The sequence below is a fragment of the Camelina sativa genome, chromosome 6 (assembly GCF_030686135.1).
Source record: "Camelina sativa cultivar CO46 ecotype springtype chromosome 6, ASM3068613v1".
Classification (NCBI taxonomy): Eukaryota; Viridiplantae; Streptophyta; class Magnoliopsida; order Brassicales; family Brassicaceae; genus Camelina; species Camelina sativa.
Window position 1 is genome coordinate 11,339,077 of NC_141885.1, and position 12,885 is coordinate 11,351,961.

At 36.6% G+C, this 12,885-nt stretch overlaps 1 non-coding gene across 1 annotated transcript; it reads left to right on the forward strand.

Moving 5' to 3' along the window:
• Positions 1-218: 218 nt before the first annotated feature.
• LOC147942428 (small nucleolar RNA R71) lies at positions 219-324 on the forward strand. The gene has a single exon (XR_015560564.1). It is a non-coding gene; the product is annotated as a small nucleolar RNA R71 (small nucleolar RNA).
• The last annotated feature ends 12,561 nt before the right edge of the window (positions 325-12,885 follow it).

The following is a 12,885-nucleotide window of genomic DNA, read 5'->3' on the forward strand; positions in this document are numbered from 1 at the left end:
GTTCCTTTATATGCCCTTCCTCATAAGCAACACCTTCCCTTAAGCTTCTATCATATTCCTCACTGTAATTGCCATTGGACTGAGCAAAGTTCTCTACTAATTCCAAACCTTCATCTAAATCTTTATTCATGAAGCTTCCATTGGAGGCTGTGTCTAGGAGCATCCTGATCTTGGGAAGAACACCTCTATACAAAGTACAAAACAAATATTCCCTGCTGAATCCATGATGTGGGCATTGTCTCATGTAGCCTTTGAAGCGCTCCCATGCTTCACTGAAAGATTCACCATTTTGTTGGAGAAATCCTAAAATGGCATTCCTCAAATGTGCAGTCCTTGAACTAGTGAAGTATTTTGCAAGGAAGACTTTCTTACAATCAACCCAAGAGGTGATTTTTCCAGAATGTAGAGTCTTCTCCCACTGATGTGCTTTATCTCCTAGAGAAAAAGGAAACAACCTCAGCTTCAAGGCATCCTCACTAACTCCATTGATATTGGTAAGGCTACAAAGCCTATCAAACTCATCAAGATGTGCAAGGGGGTCTTCAATAGGTAGGCCATTAAATCTGCTGCTCTGAACCATGGAGATCAAACTAGTCTTGATTGTGAAGGTTGTGTTGTGGACAGCAGGAGGCACTATCCCATATCTCTGAGTATGAGTAGTGGGAGCATCACTATCACCAATCTTCCTTCTCCTTGGAGGTTCAATCTGATCCTGTTGTAGTTCCATTTCCATCTCTTCTTCTGTTTTTTTGAGACTCTGAACAAGTGCTCGACCAGGTGCTCGAACAAGCACTTGACCGTTTGCATTGAGGTACTCGGCCGAGTGCCTAGTCGAGTGGTACCTGAGAATGAAAACACAACACCAGAACAAGAGAGAGGTGAGTAATAGAATCAAAAGTAACATAGCTTAATCTTGAAACAATGAAATCTCGACTGGAACATATAAACACCCTAATGGCAACGGCGCCAATTGAAACAAGGATTTTTCTATCTTAACCTATGAATGAATGAATGATGACATGCAAACAAACAGACTTAGTCTACGATGATCAGAATGTAATGCAAGGTGTTTCAATTCCCTTATGATGTTGTAGCATAAAGGATGTCAATCCATAAAGAGTGTGATATGTAAGCAGTCAAGATGTAATCAATGCATTCAAGTTAAGCCAAATATCAAGTTGATTTGTTTCTAACAACCTAATGACAATAATGAAATGCAATGAACTAAGGCAACTTAAGACAATACTAATGCTGAATTAAACTGTAGAACAAGTGCAATAAACAAGACTAAGCAGAATTAACTAAGAAGCAGAAGAAAACATGAACAGAACAATGCATAAGCAAGAAAGTAAAATGGAGCTCGACCTAGCACTCGGTCGAGTGGGAGGTCGAGTTGACAAGCGAATGAATAGAAACAGAGCAAATAATGAAAACAGAGCAAACATCAAGCAATTAACAATACTTAAACAGGGAAATCAATAAACAAAGAAAATCCTAAGGATGGATTCATGGGATGGACTCAAGCTATGGCTATCTAAATTGGTCAACAAACCTCAATCAACAATGAGCTATCTCTAGACAATGATCTTCTAATACATGTTAATCCATTCTCATGACAATAACAATCAAGCCAAGATACTTCTTAGACCTAGTTCTCACTAGCTATTACATATCAAAGCAGGCATTAAAACCCATATCATCAATGTCAAAAATCACTTTAAACATCTAATCTCTTAGCATGCTTCATGATAATCTCTAGAATTAGCCTTATCTAATAACGTAGACATTGGTGTGATGCTAAGAAGCTTAAGATCTATCCTTACCCTCTCAGTATAAGAATAGCATAGAGCATATCTAATCTAGAAGAGATATATAACAATCAAGCTTGACTAATCTAAACAACCATAACCTTTACCCAGCCTAATCCATCCCTAAGATCCTAAGCCACTAATAAGATCTAAAAATCAGCATGAAGAACACAAACCCAGAAATTAATGAAACTATCATGACTAGAAAGATGAGATAAAGATGAACAATATTGAACAAAGAAGTGAAAGCAAATATTCAACAGATTCAAAGTTATCAAGGTTACAAATGTGTGAAAATCTAGAGAAAAGATAAGAGATGATGCAATAAAGTAAAAGAAGCTAAAAATGGCAAAAACTAGGTTATAAGGTGTTTACATGGTCTCCAGGGTCTCACCCTTTTCGGCCACAAGTGCCAGTACACATATATATAATAAAGAGAGAGAAGCCCTAGTTAGCTAGAGGACAAAACAGAGAGTCGGCGGTCAGCTCGACCATGTGCTCGGTCGAGTGCATGGTCGAGTGGTAGGTCCGTCAAGTAGCTTCAGTCTTCGATCTGGCATGATATCTGTTCAGTAAAATCCGTATAACTCTGGCGCAACACCTCCGATTGACTTGAAACTACCGGCATTAGAAACATAACTCAATTTCCTAAAACTCTCATGAAGGATACAGAAGCTGAATCGCAACGGAAGATCTTCATTCGGATCGATCTTTGAGGAGCTCGATATATTCATCCGACCGAGTACTCGACCGTGTGAATGCTCGAGTGCTGTGGTCGAGTGGACTTCCGAACCTTCCTGATATTCCCTATCCTCTTGTTTAGCTCTAGAAATAACAGCAAGTCCTTCCTTACCCTTTTAGAGCTCCATAATACCTAATAATACTCCAAATGCATAAATGTATGCAATGCATGCTTCTAAACATCCTAAGTGCATATCTGGACAGAAATGGAACAAAAAACTAAGGAATCACTTCTATATGATGCAAAAAATGAACTAAACAAGGCCTAAAATATGGTAAAATATAGTGACATCAAACCTCTTTCTTCACCAACCCATGAGGTACCACTTTCATCCGATCCTTGTAAATAACATTGCATTTAGTTTATTTCATTTTGTGTAGTTCTTGGATTCTTTTTCCAACTTTTATTTACACAGAAAGTGTGTAATTTAAGTTTGGGGGAGGGTCCTAGAATGTATTTAACATTGTGTTTTATTTTCTTAATTTTCTTATTTCTAATCTTTGCATGCTGGTTTTATTCATTTGAGTCTGCATCTATTTGCATTAAAAAACAAAAAAAAATTGAAAATTAAAAAAAAAAAAAAAAAAAAAAAAAAAGAGTATTCATGTAGTTGCATTTACATATTAGGATTGAGTCTAGTTTGTTTCATATAGGATTGTTGCATTTGCATCTTAGGGGACAATGATTAAAACTACCTTGTTTAAAATCAAACCTTAGGATTGAAGCTATACCCCGTAGTCACAGTTCATTGTTGCTAGATCAATCTTTGGAAAAAATGAAAAATCTTTGCTAAGAACCTTGTGTCTTTTGAGTGCTTCCTCCACTTGCTTGAACATTAGAACATCTCTATATTATTGGATTTAATTTGAACTTTAATTGTCTTTCTTATGGAACTTGAATACTTGCTCTTGGTAACTCTAAACTCGGGTTAGCACTCCATTTTTACCAATCTTTTCGTTTAACTCGATTCATTTGTCCTACCCATGAACCCAAACCTTTCTTTCAAACCTTGTTGTGAATTGTTGAGTGAGGCCTCTTTCATTGTGCTATAGGTTGTGAAACCTTGAGAGTATTGAGAACTACAAAGAACTGCCTCTTGATTTAGCTAAGTTAGAATTTGAACTAGCTAATAGATTCGGTTTTGAAAGATAGGTGGTTAGAATGTTTATTTGGGGTTGGGTTGTGGAATAAAAAAAAAGAGGAAAAAAAAGTCCCTAAGGTTAGAGTCAATTAGCTCTAAGTCTCTAAAAAAAAAAAGAGAAAAGCTCTTGCTATAGTTTCCTAGAAGGAAAAAAAAAATTATATATATTCATATTAGGAGTTTAGCAAAGAAAGAAAAGAGAAAAAAAAAAGAGAGCTAGAAGTTTAAAGTCTAAAAGTCTAAACCTTAGGGAATATATAAAAAAAAAATTGAGTTAAGATCAAGGATGTGGGTAGTTTAATTCTAGGGGGTTTAATAAAAAAAAAGAGGTGAATGAGAAAAGGGTAGATCATCAAGAGTTAAGCTTTGTATGCCCAAATTGTTCTCAGTCTTAGATAGTTTTCACAACTATCTAGCATTCCTTCTTTTGAGAGAAAACCACCCAAAGAATTTGTTTGAAACCACCTTACTAAAAAACCTTACCCTTAAACTGATTGAGCTTGATTCACCTTCCATCTGCAAGAATTCGCCAAACACTTAATTGAATGTGAAAGAGATGTTCTTTATCTTTAGTTGGAGGTTGAACTAGATTGATGCATGGTAATAAGCATAGAAAAATATTTGAAAGTATGTTGATTGATCTTAGCACCATTAAACTATCTTTAAGGACTATAGCTTGAATCCTTCGCTTAGCATGTTAAGGTTATGAATCCCCACTTTAAAACCGCACCATCTTACTTCCTTGCTAGAGGACAGCAAGATTTAAGTTTGGGGGTCTGATAACTCTTTAATTTATATGTTTTTCGCATCCTTTTTTGTCCATATTTTGCATTGTTCATACCTCTAACTTAGCATTTTTAGGTCATTAACTGTAGGAATTCACTTTTAGACCATTTAGGGTGTTACATTTCTGCATTTGCATATTTTGGATGAAAACAGGTACTAAAGAACCAAAAAAGGGGAAAAACAAGGACAATCCGAGCATGTACCCAAAGGAGCCATCGAGCTGCAAGCACAAGTCCGAACCCCAACACGATCGAGGAGGATCCGAGAGCATGAAGAACAACCCGAAGATCCACCCGAGGGGTAACCCGACTTCACCCTCGTGTACCCCATCGAGTAGACCATCGGGCAGGTCTAGGAAGCTAGGTCAAAAGGGTTTCCATATATAAACCCCCTCCTCTCCTAGCTCGCAAGGGAGCACGCCGCAGACCCTCAAACCACAGAGCGAGAGCTTCTGTGAGAGAACTGAGCGACTCAAACATTTTCCTTTTCGTTTTGCATTTTTATTTCATAGTTTTTATAGTTTTCTTAGATTTCTATCTTGTACACTTTCTACTCTACTCTATCTTTTAATACAATGCAAGTTTCATTCCTTATCGTTAATTGTTCCTTGTTATCATGTCCGAGTAGTGTAGTAAAGTTTCTAGGGATGGGGTAGATGATTTTGTGTTCTTGATCGGTTAGGATGCCTTAGTTTGATTGTAAATGATTGATAGATTTCCTTCTAGGTTGGTGTTCTTAATGCTGTCAACAGACCGAGAGGTTGAGATTAGATCTAGGGCGTTTCAGCGACCGAGAGATGTAGATGAGATGCGTGAATTAGCCAATGCTAGAGGTTTACTTGACTCTGAGTAAGGGATTAGATGAGTTTGAGTTTACTGACAATAATGAATCGTTCTTAATGCCTGCTTGTTCATATTGCTAGTGCGAGAGTGTGGTAAGTGATCAAGGTTGATTGTTGCTAGTGCGAGAGTGTGGTGACAAGGTTTTAGAGATTCACTGTCTAGGAAAAAATTGCTTGAGGCATGTATGGCATCTGTACTGGTCTAGAATACTTAGGATTCGATTACCCCATCCTTAGGAGCTTTCGTATTTTAGTTGTTTACATTTTCTTTACTTACTCGACCACTTACTTGATCAGGTACACGATAACCTGCATCGAGTAATAACTCGAGCTGTTCATATCTCATTTGCTTACTTGATCACCCCACTCGATCATGTACTCGACTGCTTGCATCGAGTGCTTAGGTCGTGTGGTTTCTTTGTTTATATTCCTTTCTTTTATTTATTTTAGGATTGTTAGAACAAAAACCCTATATGCTTGGCTTGACTTGTATTGTCCTGATCATATCCTTCCTGCTAGCAATAAACAACCATTTGGATTGATAACCCTTTGTACTACAACTGCATAGGGAATTGATACCCTGGGTGAAAACCCTACTATCAGTAACATAGCTGTTTACTGCTTCGAATCAATGTTTTCTCTTGGTTTAAGCCTGTTTTGGGATAAAACGGGTTTAAGTGTTGTCTAAACATTCCAAATTTATTACGAACTCTTACAATTAGTCAAATGCATTGGATTGTCACACATTCTAACCCTACAAACAATAACAAATCTGTTTATGAAACTGACTTTCTTTGTGGTGTATGAATGAATGATGTATGGAATGATGATGTATCGAATGAATAGAAGTCAGGGTGTTTCAATTCCCCTTATGCAGTTGCAGTATAAGAGGTTTCAATCCTATCTGAGTGATTGTGAACAATTAAGAAATGCAGAAAGTAAAAACAACTAGAACAAGATACTAAATGCAAACAGAACAGACAAATTAAAGCTATAATGAAACTAGAACAGAGATAGACACTATGCTAATGAACTAATGCAAGACAAGTAATGAATAGGAAACTACGTGAATGCAATGGAAATGAAACAGGAATGAAACAAGACAATCACAAATCAAAAACACAAGTTCTAGGGATGAACTCGAGCAGCACTCGACCGAGTGTAGGTCGAGTAGGTGGTCGAGCTAGACTTAAACGTGAAAACAGAGCAACACAAGAAAAACAGAGCAATGCTAAAACTATCAAACAACAAGCAAGCAATGATATTTAGACTAAGATTTCAATAAACAAAGAAGGTCTTGAGGAAGGATTCATGGGCTGAGCTAATCATTGTGGTTATCTAACTTGGTCAACAAATCTCAAGCAAACATTGAGCTGATCTCTAGACATACTATTCTAAGACATGTTTAATCCACTCTCATGGCAAGAAACAATCAAACCTATGCATTTCTAGACTTGTTCTCACAAAGAAAAGAATCTACACAAGCAGGCATTAAGCAATACATCTCAAACCAAACAAGACTTCTAATCTCTTAGCAAGCCTAATGGTAAGCTCTAGATCTAGCCTTATCTATGCTCCTTAGACATTGGTGTGATGCTAAGATGCTTGAAATCAAACCCTACCCTCTCAGATATAGGATCAGCATTAAGATCATCTAGCATAGAAGAGATCTACAACAATCAAGCTTGACCAAATCAAACAAACCACAAGATCAACCCAGCCTAACCCATCCTCAAGGTCCTAAACAAACTACTCACAAGAACACATGGTGAAATATGTCAAAAACCCAGAAAATAATGAAACTTGCATCATTGGAAAGATGAAACAGAGATCTACAATATTTATGAAGGAATAAAACTCCAAATCTTAATACTTTGAAAGTTATGAAACAAACAAAATATAAGAATCTAGTCTTTCTCTCTCAAACAAGTACAAAATCTAAAATAAAAGAAAAGTGCAAAAGGAATAATATCTAAATAAGGTAAAAACTAGGTTTTAGACTCTCTAAAAAGCTGGCCTCTTTGGTGGCTGCAGGTACAAGGGCTTTTTATAGGAGATGAGGTGGAAGCCCTAAAAATACAAAAAGTCAAAGCAGTCAACGGCTCGGTCAACTCGACCAGTGCTCGGTCGAGTGGCTGGTCGAGCTGGCTTCTCTCGTGCATTCTCCACTCGGTCGAGTCCTTCTCAGCACACAGTCGAGTGGTGGTCGAGTGGTGCAGTCGAGTTGGACTCCGGACCTTGATTCTACAGCCTTAACTCTCTTGTTTTCTCCTCAGGATTGCTTCACTTCTCCTCAGCATTGCTTCCATGCTCCTTAAGCTCCAAAATCACCTGTTTATGCATGAAAAGATGCAAATGCAATGCAACTATATTCTAATGCATGATTAGTCCTAAAGCTACACAATAATGGCCTAAATGGATAGCAAAAGATGCAAAAGTTGTGAATAAACTAAGGGAAAACAAGGTAAAATATGTGAACATCAGTTTACTGCTTCGAATCATTATTTTCTTGGTTTTAGCCTATTTCAGGACAAAATGGGTAAAAGTGGTGTTTAAACACTTCGAATTCAACATGAACTCTTATAATTACTCAAATGCATTGGATTGTTACATATTTTGACCCTAGAAAGAGTAACATAGCTTTTTACTGCTTCGAATCAATGTTTTCTCTCGGTTTTAGCCTGTTTTCTAGATTTAAGCTTGTTTTGGGATAAAATGGGTTTAAGTGTTGTCTAACCACTCCAAATTCATCCAGAACTCTTACAATTAGACAGATGCATTGGACCGTCACACATTCTGACCCTAGAAATAGTAGCAAAGCTGTTTACTGCTTCGAATCAATGTTTTCTCTCTGTTTATGCCTATTTTGGGATATAACGGTTTAACTGTTGTCTAAACACTCCAAATTCATCACGAACTCTTACAATCAGTCAAATGCATTGGTCTGTCACAAATTCTGACACTAGAAACAGTAACAAAGATGTTTACTACTTCGAATCAATGTTTCTCGGTTTCAGCTTGTTGCGGGATAAAACGGGTTTAAGGGTTGTCTAAACACTCCAAATTCATCCTGAACTCTTATAATTAGTCAAATGCATTGGATTGTCACACATTTTGACCCTAGAAACAGTAACAAAGCTGTTTACTGCTTCGAATCAATGTTTTCAGAGTTTAAGCCTCTTTTGGGATAAAACGGGTTTAAGCGTTGTCTAAACACTCCAAATTCATTCCAAACTCTTACAATTTGTCAAATGCATTGGATTGTCAAACATTCTGACCCTAGAAACAGTGGCAATGCTATTTACTGCTTCGAATCAATCTTTTCTCTCGGTTTTAGCCTGTTTTCTCGGTTTATGACTATTTTGGGATATAACGGGTTTAAGCGTTGTCTAAACACTCCAAATTCATCCTGGACTCCTAAAATTAGTCAAATGCATTGGTTTGTCACATATTCTTACCCTAGAAACAGTAACAAAGCTGTTTATTGCTTTGAATCAATGTTTTCTCAGTTTTAGCCTCTTGCGGGATAAAACGGGTTTAAGTGTTGTCTAAACACTCCAAATTCATCCCGAACTCTTACGATTAGTCAAATGCATTGTATTGTCACATATTTTGACCCTAGAAACATTAACAAAGCTGTTTACTGCTTCGAATCAATGTTTCTTGGTTTTAGCCTGTTTCGGGACAAAATGGGTATGAGTAGTGTCTAAACACTCCAAATTCATTCCGAACTCTTGCCATAAGTCAAATGCATTGGATTGTCTCACATTCTGACCCTATAAACAGTAACAAATCTGTTTACTGCTTAGAATCAATATTTTCTCGGTTTTAACCTTTTTCGGGACAAAATGGGTAGTGGTGTCTAAACACTCCAAATTCAACCTGAACTCTTATAATTAATCAAATGCATTGGATTGTTACATATTTTGACCCTAGAAAGATTAACAAAGCTGTTTACTGCTTCGAATCAATATTTTCTTGGTTTTAGCCTGTTTCAGGACAAAGTGGGTATAACCGGTGTCTAAACACTCCAAATTCATCCCGAACTCTTACAATTTGTAAAATGCATTGGACTGTCACACATTATGACCCTATAAATAGTAACAAAGCTCTTTACCGCTTCGAATCAATGTTTTCTCGGTTTTAGCCTCTTTCGGGACAAAATGGGTATAAGTGGTGTCTAAACACTCCAAATTCCACCCGAACTCTTATTAGTAGTTAATGCATTGGATTGTTATATATTTTCACCCTTGAAATAGTACCATAGCTGTTTACTGCTTCGAATCAATGTTTTCTCTCAGTGTTAGCCTGTTTTCTCGGTTAAAGCCTGTTTTGGGATAAAAAGGGTATAAGTCTTGTCTAAACACTCCAAATTCAACCCAAACTCTTATAATTAGTCAAATGAATTGGATTGTTACATATGTTGACCCTAGAAACACAAAAAAAAAAATAAAGCTTTTTACTGCTTCGAATCAATGTTTTCTCTAATTTAGCCTGTTTTCTCGATTTAAGCATGTTTTCAAACAGATTTAAGTGTTCTATAAACAGTCCAAATTCATCCCAAACTCTTACAATTAGTCAAATGCAATGGATTGTCACACATTCTGACCCTAGAAATAGTAACAAAGCTGTTTTTTGTTTGAATCAATGATTTCTCGGTTTAGCCTGTTTTGGGACAAAATGGGTATAAATGTTGTCTAAACACTCTAAATTCATCCCGAACTCTTACAATTAGTCAAATGCATTTGTTTGTCACACATTTTGACTATAGAAACACAAAGAAAACTGTTTACTGCTAATATTCAATGTTTTCTTGGTTTTAGCCTGTGTTCTCGTTTTAAGCCTTTTTTGGGACAAAATGGTATAAGTCTTGTATAAACACTCCAAATTCAACCCAAACTCTTATAATTAGTGAAATGCATTGGATCGTTACATATTTTGACCCTAGAAACACAAAAAAAGCTGCTTACTGCTTCGAATCAATGTTTTCTCGATTTTAGCCTGTTTTCTCGGTTTAAGCCTGTTTTCAAATAGATTTAAGTGTTGTCTAAACAGTCCAAATTCTTCCCAAACTCTTACAATTAGTCAAATGCAATGGATTGTCATACATTATGACCTTAGAAACAGTAACAAAGCTGTTTTCTGCTTCGAATCAATGATTTCTCGGTGTTAACCTGTTTTGGGACAAAATAGGTATAAATGTTGTCTAAACACTCTAAATTCATCCCAAACTCTTACAGTTAGTAAAATGCATTTGTTTGTCACATATTTTGACCATAGAAACACAAAGTAAGCTTTTTACTGGTCAAATTCAATGTTTTCTCGGGTTTAGCCTGTTTTCTCGTTTTAAGCCTTTTTTGGGACAAAATGGTATAAGTCTTGTCTAAACACTCCAAATTCAACCCAAACTCCTATAATTATTCAAATGCATTGGATTGTTACATATTTTGACCCTAGAAACACAAACAAAGCTGTTTACTGCATCGAATTGATGTTCATATATTTTACCCTGTTTTCCCTTAATATATTCACATCTTTTGCATCTTTTGCTATCCTTTTTGACCATTATTGCATAGTTTTAGGATTGTTCATGCATTAGAGTATAGTTGCATTGCATTTGCATCTTTTCTTGCATAAACAGGTGATTTTGGAGCCTAAGGAGCATGGAAGCAATGCTGAAGAGGAGAAATCAAGGGAGTTAGAGCTGAAGAACCAAGGTCCGAAGTTCCACTCGACCAGACACTCGACCGTGTGCGGAGAAGGACTCGACCGAGTGGAGGGCACAGAAGAAAAGCCAACTCGACCGGTCACTCGACCGAGCACCTGGTCGAGCTGACCGAGCCGCCTAGCTATATTGTCTTCTAGCATTTTTAGGGCTTCCACTCCTTTTTCTATATAAGGCCTTGTACCCTGCAGCCACCAAGGAGTCCAGTTTTTTTTAGATATTCTCAAACCTAGTATTTACCCTTTTGGGAATTTATGCTCTTTGCACTTTTATTTTCTTAGATCTCTCATCTACTTTTGAAGGAAAACAAGAGATTCCTTGATATTTGTTGGTTTCATAACTTTCAAAATATTAAGAATTCGAGTTTGATTCCTTCTTCAATATTGTAGATATCTGTTTCATCTATCTAATCATGCAAGTTTCGTTATTTTCTGGGTTTATGACTTTGCTCATCATCTTTAGCATTTGTGAGTAGTTGCTTAGGATCTTGAGGATGGGTTAGGCTAGATTGTGGTTGAGGTTTGTTTAGCTAGGTCAAGCTTGATTGTTATAGATCTCTTCTAGGCTAGATGTACTCTATGCTGATCTTATAACCGAGAGGGTAGGGTTTGATTTTAAACTTCTTAGCATCACACCAATGTCTAGGTTGCAAGATAAGGCTAGATCTAGAGATTATCATTAGGCATGCTAAGAGATTAGATGTCTTGTTTGATTTTTGACATAAATGATTTGTTTCTTAATGCTTGCTTGTATAAGTTCTTTGCTTTGTGAGAACAAATCTAGAAATATATGAGCTTGATTGTTTTTGCCATGAGAGTGGATTAACATGTTCTAGGAGATCATTGTCTAGAGATTAGCTCAAGTTGATTGAGATTTGTTGACCAAGTTAGATGACCTTAATCATTAGTCCAGCCCATGAATCCCTCCTTAAGACCTTCCTTGTCTATTGATTTCTTAGTCTAAATCTTGTTGTTTGGTCGTTGTTTGATTTACTTTTGTCTTGCTTTGTTTTGTTTGCATTGCTCTGTTTCTCGCATTCGTCCGACTCGACCCTGTACTCGATCGCACACTCGATCGAGTGCTTGCTCGAGCTCATCCCCAAAATTCTTGTTTATGCTTTGTGTTTGTCCTGTTTCAATTCATGTTTCATTTTAGTTGCTTTTCTGTTACATTCATTTAGTTTCCTGTTCATTACTTGCCTTGCATTAGTTTATTACTTGCATTACTATAGTTTCTATTTCTGTTTCATTGCATTGTTGTTTAGATCATCCTGTTCTCTTTACTTTTAGCATCTAGTTTTATAAGCTTTTACATTCTGCATTTTACATTCAGCATTAGGTTGTTAGTGACAAACATCCTTTATAATTGGCTTAACTTAGATAAATGTGCATGTCCTGATTGCTTGCATCTCACTCAGATTTGGATTGACACCCTTTATACTGCAACATCATAAAGGGAATTGAAACCCCTTGCTTTCTACCCATTCATTCATATCTCATATCATTCACCAACCATCACCACCACAAGAAAGCAGAGTTCCACGAATCAATGTTTTCTCGATTTTAGCTTGTTTTCTCGGTTTAAGCCTGTTTTGAAACAGATTTAAGTGTTGTCTAAACAGTCCAAATTCATCCCAAACTCTTACAATTAGTCAAATGCAATGGATTGTCACACATTCTGACCCTAGAAACAGTGCAAAGCTGTTTTCTGATTCGAATCAATGTTTTTTGGTGTTAGCCTGTTTTGGGACAAAATGGGTTTAAGTGTTGTCTAAACACTCCAAATTCATCCCGAACTTTTATAATTAGTAAAATGCATTGGATTGTCACACATTTTAACTCT